The 9,242-nt window shown below is 38.3% G+C and overlaps 1 long non-coding RNA gene across 3 annotated transcripts; it reads right to left on the bottom strand.

The window, feature by feature from the left end:
* Positions 1–3,629: 3,629 nt before the first annotated feature.
* LOC129749221 (uncharacterized) lies at positions 3,630–5,415 on the bottom strand. Of its 3 annotated transcripts, none has more exons than XR_008737969.1 (5): positions 4,873–5,415; positions 4,616–4,811; positions 4,398–4,494; positions 4,194–4,329; positions 3,630–4,137 (listed from the first exon to the last, which is right to left on the bottom strand). It is a non-coding gene; the product is annotated as an uncharacterized LOC129749221 (long non-coding RNA). The 3 variants fall into 3 exon arrangements; XR_008737968.1 differs by having other exon boundaries at positions 4,194–4,314; XR_008737967.1 differs by having other exon boundaries at positions 4,194–4,314; positions 4,398–4,811.
* Positions 5,416–9,242: the final 3,827 nt, after the last annotated feature.

Raw genomic sequence — 9,242 nt, 5'->3', positions numbered from 1 at the left:
GCACTTTTTGTGACTTATCAAATCCCGTTTGAGCACTTTTGTGCCCTTGAGGTAACTAACCAAATCCCGTATTGGGCACTGTTGTGCCCTTTATGTGACTTAAGTCCCGTATAACGTACGTATAGATCACTTTTGCAGCTTTCAAGTTCGTTAATGAGCACATATAGTTCACTAATGGGAATTGGGCAAAACAAGTCACATACAACGTACTTATTAATCACTTTTGCATCTTTCAAGTACATTAATGAGTACATAAAGTTCACTAAAGGGAATTGGGCAGTTGATTCTCTTTGTCAGCCAATATGTAACTTTCAATGCCTTCATTCAAGTAAATATGTGACTTTTGGTTGCTTGGGTAGGGATGCCATACCCCTGGGAATTTCACATATTGTTATACACCTCCTATACATACTCACCTTGGACTGGGCGATACATCATACGGCATGTTCGTAAACTGATTTATTCTATCGTGGTGTTTTTTTCAATCGATGCTAGCGTTCGTCAAAGGATGTTTTTGGACCAGGATAGGGTTTTAGTAATGGTTTGACCCCCATACAACTTTCGTTTTTATTCCCGCGTATCAAAAGTCATGGCAGTGTTCCGAAAATCAATCAAAACAAACACTCAGGACGCGTTTCTTGTTGGAAACATTCTGATTGTATAATGGGATAGCGCCTCTCACAACTGCTTCGCCTGACTGGTATGCAATCTCGATCAGCGCTCCACTCAGCTATGCAAACCGAGTCGCATCATTCAAAATCATCGGTTTTGCAAACATCGCATATTGGAGATGAGTGAGATAAACTGATCCATACTGAATGTCGCTCACTCAGTGTCTGCCTGATTTATTTGAAATTCAAAATTATTTTTTGCAGGACGAGAAAAATCAAACAGTTGTGAGGAACACCATAAATTCTCAGTAATTTTAACGTGACGGACGACAGTTTAATAAGAGAACTTGTAAAAATTGAAAAACACGGCGAGAGTGAACATCTTTCCCTCACAAACACAACTACAATTTGATTTTTATCATACTGATGTTAAAAAACGTCATAAAAGCAAATAAATTTATTAATTTGCTATGTTTAAAATCAAACAAATTATGCTAATGATCGGTTTCATGTATCACTCACTCACTGCCTGATCCATTCACTCCTGATCGAAGACCAACAAGATTCGCCATATGCATTGCGCATTGGTGAGATTCCAATTGGATGATGGTGCTGCACTGTTTTGACAGCTACACAGTAAACGAAAATTACCGAGTTCGGTAATTATTTTACCGAAATCCTAACATGTGGAGTTCGTTAAACTGTTCGGTAATTTTTTCATGGCCGAGGAGTGACAGCTGTCAAATATTACGGACCTTTTTCGGTAAAAAATAACCAAAACTCGGCAGATCTTCTGTCAAAATATTGACAGTTGTTAACATGACAGCTCGTTATATTACCGAAAACCGGTATTGTTGAACCGAAATGTCTTTAATTATTACCGAAAGGTCGGTCATTTTTAACCAAAAAACTATAAAGCTCGGTTATATGAACCGAGCAACCGGTACAGTTCACCGAAACACCTGTAATTATTACCGAAATACCTAGAACTCTAACCGAAATCCCCAAAATTTTTACCGAAATCCCTAAAATTTTCACCGAAATACCGTAATTATAATCGAAATATGGATCATTTTTACCGAAAAAACTGTAAAATATCGGTAATATTTACCGAAAAATCTGTAGAGTTTGCCGAAATATCTGTAATTACTACCGAATTACCGGTAAATTTTACCAGACAACTTCAAAAAGTTCGGTAATATTTACCAAAAATCCGGTGATTTTTACCGATATGTCTGTAATTACTACCGAAAATTCGGTAATATTTACCGAAAAATCGGTATTTTTTACCGAAAAATGGGTATTTTTTATTTTTACCGAAATAACGAACTTTGATTTGAGATAACACGAGTCGATTCGAGAAAGTGCTCCATGCTAAAATAACGTCGTTTTGACTGAGCCTCTAATGCTCATCAGAATGGATATGTTTCGCTTGTAGTGTCGTCTGAAAATACCAGTAATATTAACCGAAAACTGCCAAATTTAGGAGTCTTATCCGAACACCGTAAAATATTCGATAATTTGAGTTTATGATGCACAGATTATTACGCGAGATGACTCGAGTCTCGAATCATTTCGCGTTATACGCCGTGCACCAAAACTGAAATTACCGAATGTTTTACGATGTTCGGTAAACATTTACGAACGTTTCACAGTTTTCAGTAAATATTATTGGCATTTTCGGACGACACTACAAGCGAAACATATCCATTCTGATGAGCATTAGAGGCTCAGTTAAAACGACGTTATTTTAGCATGGAGCACTTTCTCGAATCGACTCGTGTTATCTCACATCAAAGTTCGTTATTTCGGTAAAAACACACTATTAAATTTTTGGTGTAAATTTATGTCAAATAAGATGCACAAAATTGAAGCATCACTTTTGACATAAAATTATTCTTCAGAAGACAGAAACGCTTGAAGACATAAATTTTCGGAGACTTAAATTTCCATTCCAAATGACGTAAAATGCCTGAGACCTAACATTTGAAAATGTAATTTATGGAATTGTTTTCCAATATCCATGCTAAATAAAGGGATGTCATCGTTGAATTACAACATGCGTTAATAATATTGATTCACACATATTTTATTTTGAAATCTGGAATTATTAAAATAAATAAAATTCTTTTAACAAAATGGATTTCTCAGTAAACTTAAAAATACTTCTGGTTCTTTACATTTTTATAAAAAAAATATCCACTCGTGTTATCTTACCAGAGATTTTATGTCTGTTTCGAGAATTTTCATCCTTTGCGGATGATTCATCCCTAGTCTTACCACAGCATAATTTTAAAAGTATATTGGGTCTGATTTAACATGTCAAATTTTCTTGAGATTTGGGACAAAAAAGTTTAGCATAATAACGATGTGCACAGAAAACAATGAATAAATTGAAAATTGGGATAAAACATGTGACTAATCTGAATTTTACTAAAATATTCAAAGAAAAAGTTAAATTCATGTAAATTATAATCAAAGTTAAAAAAAATCAATTAGTGAACAGTCCAAATCTTTTAAAGATTGAGCGCGTAAGCTTTCATTACGTCGTATGAAACAAAATGTAAACAAATAGTTTTATTACGAAAAAATACAAAAACTGACATAAACTAGTCGCGACTTCTTTCCATTTAGAATAATTGTAGCCAGGACAACAGATTCTATATGTTTGATACAAATTCTGAAGTTGTTTAGATAACTTTTGCAGCAGTTTTCTGTGTTTTTTTAAGATGTTTCATACGACGTAATGAAAGCTCACGCGAATATTTAAATGTTTATTAATTCAAAGAAATCAAACAAGAATTTATAAATCGATTTGTACAGAAATATTTTTCAGAATAAATTCTTTTGAAATCATAATTACAGAATATATTTCATTTGTGAAATACAATTTGTAAACACGAAAAATCTAACAATTTTTCTAAATTTAAATTCAAAATTAAGCATACGTACCAATGAAAGCATGGGTGGCGAAAAAAGAAAGAACACAAATTGAAGGTAAAACGTAAAACGGTAACTCAGGATAATTGCTCACCTTACATGATCAAATCGATTGTGACCAGCGCCAAACGCACTTCGACCCAGCGAAATATCAGATTTTTTTAACTCCGGAAGTCGACGTTTTACTGCTTTTGCTTCTGGATTATGTTGAGTAAAAAAAATCAACGAACGGTTTCCATAATCATTCTGCCTCTATCGTATCTTGGCCACAGCGGCTACCGCCATGGAAATTTATGGTTAAATGGTCATACGCATAACCGACCGAAATAGGAAAAAATTGAAAAAATATCTGCATCACGTCAGAGATAAAGATTCTATGGTCCGTCATTTTCACCTTAGTCGTCAAAAATGATTTCGGCGACATATGATGTTCAATCGATTGTTTAACCGACTCGTGTTTACCGATTGCTGTTCTCTTTTTCATATTACGCTCTAATCTGAACGTACTCTGGCTGGTGTTGCTGGTTGTTGATCTTAGAATCTATTTGGCTGCAAGGACGTTACACGTTACACGTCCGGAGGAACTCTGGAATAAACAGAACTGATTTAATGATATTATGAGTGGCTTCATGATAAAAATACCTTGTTTTTTGAGTGGGTTTGTTTGTACATGTCCGATTTAAGTTGAGAAAGTAAAAGTTAACCTGGGGTTTTTCGGTACAAATGGCACTGCGCCAGGTCTTGAGCTAGGATGGGATAACATCTGCAAAGACAAGCGCTTTTTCATATAACCATATGAATAAAGAATGATTTTTCTTTCATTTTTACACAGATTTCATGACTTACATCTTATTTCGGATCAGCATACATTCGTGCAGAACCGGTCCCTTTGTTGGATTACAAAATATCAGCATTCCGCGAGCAGCACAGAGCGCAAACAAACCTGGTTTAAAAGATTTTCTCGTGAAGTCGAAGATAATTTTGACACCATCGTCATCATAAAAAGCAAAAACTAGGCGCTAAGCTGAGGTCTTTGTACTTTACGGGTTAATAGTTAATCCTACCAATTTTCAAATTTTTAATTCACTCCATACGATTCACCGACTATGGTCACGAATGTAAACAAAACTTTTCCGACAGTTCAGCGCCTGCTATCTTCTCACTTCTCGCCTGGAAACTGCTCGAATTTCTTTTTTTTATCAAGCAGTGCCACTGTTCACTTGGATTTCGAGCAACTGAAGCACGGCAATGATGAAGCTACTGAAAAGATTGAAAACCACGTCAACTTTTAAAACGATACAAATAAATTTTCCATACACACCAGCTCCTTGTGAAACAATAATTATGAACTCAAGATAATTGAACGATTTGACCTAATATTATGCTTTGCCATAAAAATTTAGATGTAAAAACCTGTAAACTTAGATCTTTTTTCCATTTTGGTCAAACAAAATTAGGTCTTTATACGGCACCAAAATTGAAAAAAAGGAAAAGTTCACAACACACGAAACTTACGAAACCGTCTTTGAAAAAAAAAAATGCGACGACTGCTTGGTTCATCCCGCTCGAGCACACGTAACAAATTCGAAACAAATAATTACGGTAGCAAGAGTGAGAGAGAGAATGTACAACTGCCAGTAAAATGACAAACAAAGTTTGACGTTTGTCCTGGCAGCCCCGCTGCTTCAGTCTCGTTTTACGGTTTTCGGTGCTATTTCACCGAAAAATTACGGCAAACTGATTTGTTTACTCAAAAATTAACAAACTTCGGTAAATTGCGAAACTATTTACAGAACTCGGTAAGAATAAGACGTCAGATTGATTAATTACCGAAAGTTTCATATTACAGAACTGGTTCTGTAAAAAAAATTACCGAACTCGGTAATTTTCGTTTACTGTGTAGCATCGTGCGAGGTGATCTGTATTTTAGCGATGAATTGAACGATCGATGATCGGGTAGGTCCAGTAGCAATCAATAACGAAACCGGACCGCTGTACATTCACGTGCGAAGTGCAATCAGAAACATTCATTGAAAATGAGTGATTTTCAGAACACTGAGTCATGGCACCCATTTTGTTAACCAAAATTCGTACCCTTTGGCGGAGTTGTTCTCACCATCACCATGAGCCAGGGATTAGAAACGACAACACGTGTACTGGAAAACTAATCAAAGCTTGGTGAGTATCAGAGATTTGAAATGAGAAATTTTGGCGAGTGTTTTTATGTTCCTTCCCGAATAGAATTGTACGATGAAAAAACCATTAATTCCATATTCACAAACCATAAATTTTATGGTCTACACAATGCTTATTATCGTCCACGATACCGTGAATGCACATTGGAATTCATAGTTTCCGACCATACATTTCAATGTTTTGGCGAAAATAACCATGAAAAAGGGGTATTGTTATGCAGCGTGACCATGAAAAAAATGGCGATTTCCCATACATTCGGAAGCTCAAAAATATGAAGTTCATGGTGATAACAGCTTCCACTTTTTCATAGTAAAACCATGAAAAACCGTAAATTTACATTGTTCAAACGAAGATGGAAATAAAGGTTATTCTATGGTTTATTATTATCGTTTCAACCATAAAGTTTCATGGTTTACAATGAATAATTTAGACAGTCAAAAACATCTTAAGATTATATCAAATCTCACTGCATTCGTATCGCATCACTCGGAGAATTCAGTCGCGTTTTCAAGTGTCCCGATCTTCGCGAACTGCTGAAAGTGAGTGTGATCCCGTCCAGTGAATCCGGGTATTTGTGCCGTTCGGACGGTAAAAACGGTGTTTTGTGCCGCGACAATAGTTTCCTGCCAAAGGCTGGTTAATTTGATTGGCCCCAGCTCGCAGAAGGGCCGATCGATCGCCACGAGGTCCGCCGCCATTGTTTGGCGAACCATCATAATCAATCATCATCATCATCAATCATCATCATCGAGGCCGAGTCGAGACGAGGAGGCCACCTTCAACCAACGAGGAAGGGCCAACGCTCGTTTGGTTGGGTTCTTCGGTTATCGTCATCCTTGAAGACCAACGGAGAACCACGTGGTTGGAGCAGTCTATATACACTGTAAAAAATATAGTTCTAAAAAGTGCTAAAATAATTTGTAAGTTATTTTTTATTTCTTTTTTCACTTTTTCTTTTTCTATCATATTTCCCTTTATATATATTTCGATAATTTTGTGCTTCGCTTATATTTTCAACACGGAGGGCATTCGTTTTCCCGTTGAAAAATATGAGCGAAGGCGGGGGGTTATACCCTCCAACTGGGGATGATGCGAATATCACCTATGAAGATGAGGAGCATCTGGAGGAATCAGCTGATGCTGGCCCTTCAGATGCAAATCGTTCTCGGATGGATGACAATGTCGGATCATCCCCAGTGGAGAGTAGAGTCACCCGGCTCCGAAAATATGCTGAAGGCTCATCTTCCTCTGGGCCATGGGTGGTTTTCATCCGGCCCAAAAAGAACGGTAAACCTCTGAATGTGGTACAGATCACCAAAGATCTGGCGAGGTGGACCTCGGTAACCAGCGTTACAAAATTACGTGCGAACAAGCTGCGCGTTGTTGTGGCTAACTCGAAAGCTGCAAACGAGATTGTGGCTAGCAATTTTCTAATTCTAGAGTATCACGTTTACATCCCGTCTCGAGACGTAGAGATTGAGGGCGTGATCACAGAAATGAGTCTGGATGCGAAGTACGTTAAATCCAACGGCGTTGGTAAGTTCAAGAGCCTCGATTCGACTTCGGTCGAAATCGTGGATTGCCGTCAACTCAATACTGCCAACGTCGTAAATGGAGTTACAAAGTACTCGCCTTCAGCTTCATTTCGTGTGACTTTCGCGGGTACCGCCCTCCCTCACTACGTCTTGATTGACGGAGTATTAAGGCTTCCTGTGCGACTCTTCGTGCCTCGACCCATGCATTGTAAAAATTGCATCAAGTTGGGGCACACAGCGTCGCACTGTTGCAATAAGCCACGCTGTCCCCAATGCGGAGAGAATCATGGGGCTGGAGCATGCTCAGCAATAGAGCAGAAATGTGTTTATTGCGGGGGCTCACCCCATGAAATCTCTTCGTGCGAGGCATTCAAGAGTTGCTGGGATAAACAGAAGCGCTCTTTAAAGGAACGATCGAGACGTTCTTATGCCTCTATCTTAAAGAGCGCTTCTCCACTGGCCCAACCTCATTCAAGTAACATCTTTTCTGTGTTGCCAGTTGACAACGAAGAAACAACGGATGAGGAAAACCCTTTTGTTTTCGTTGCGAACTCCCGGAAACGTGCTAAAACAACTCCCAAGACACCCAAAATACCCAAGAAAATCCCTACAATGAGCCCTCCAATCAGTGTCCCTAAAAAGCCGAATGCTGCAGAACAACAAAAACAAAATCCTCCTGGATTCCGTACGATTTTTTCACCACAGAATGATGCAACACCAGCAGGGACCTCAAAGGCCCCTTTGACGAATGCAGTTTTTTCAGAATCAACTTCCCAGCCAGGATTGTTTAAGTTGACTGACATTCTGAATGGAATTTTTTCGTTTTTCAACGTTTCTGAATCCATCAAAAGCATTGTAACAACAATGCTTCCTGTAGTAAAGACATTTTTGAAGCAATTGATGCAAACTTGGCCCCTCATTTCAATGTTTATCTCTCTCGATGGCTAATTTACGCCCAGAGGTCGGGGATATCACTGTTATACAGTGGAATTGTCGTAGTTTAGTTCCTAAACTGGATCCGTTCAAATTTCTTCTTCATGAAACTAGTTGCGATATTTTTGCCCTTTCAGAAACATGGCTTTCTTCTCAATCAAACATCTCATTCCACGATTTTAACATTATCCGTTTGGATCGCAACGATTCTTATGGAGGGGTGCTTTTGGGGATCAATAAGCGCCACTCCTTTTACAGAATCCACCTCCCTTTATCAGGAGGAATTGAAGCTGTTGCATGTCATATAACTATAAGAGGTATGGACTTATGCGTTGTCAGTTTGTACTGGCCTCATAGAGTTGCAGTGGATCGAAATCACCTAGAGGACCTGTGCTCAGTGCTTCCTGAGCCAAGGTTGATCCTGGGTGACTTCAATTCACATGGAACTGTCTGGGGAGAACAAACTGACGATTGTCGTTCTACTCTTATTTATGACATTTGTGACAGTTTCAATTTAACAATTTTGAACACGGGTGAAAAAACACGGGTACCTAAACCCCCTGCAAGACCAAGCGCAATTGACCTCTCACTCTGCTCAAATTCACTATCATTGGATTGCCAGTGGAAGGTAATCCCTGATCCCAATGGTAGTGATCACTTGCCAATCAAAATTACAATCACCAATGGGGCCAGCACTTCAAATTCAACAAATATGGCATATGACCTTACAAGACACATCGATTGGAAAAAGTACTCGGACGAAATAACAGATGCCATTAATTCTATGAATGTTTTACCTCCTTTGGAGGAGTATCACTTTCTTTCACGTTTGATCCATGAAAGTGCACTTTGCACTCAAAAAAAACCCATCCCAGATTCATCTGTTCTTCGAAGGCCCCCAAATCCATGGTGGGACCAGCAGTGTTCCAAGCTTTATAAGGACAAATCAAAAGCATTCAAAGATTTTCGAAAACATGGAACCCTCGTCCTTTTTGAATCATATGTTTCCCTTGAAAATCAGTTCAAA

Source organism: Uranotaenia lowii, chromosome 2, assembly GCF_029784155.1.
Source record: "Uranotaenia lowii strain MFRU-FL chromosome 2, ASM2978415v1, whole genome shotgun sequence".
Taxonomy (NCBI): domain Eukaryota; kingdom Metazoa; phylum Arthropoda; class Insecta; order Diptera; family Culicidae; genus Uranotaenia; species Uranotaenia lowii.
The sequence above is the reverse complement of the archived record's forward strand: the minus strand, read 5'-3'. Positions and strand labels throughout refer to the sequence as shown.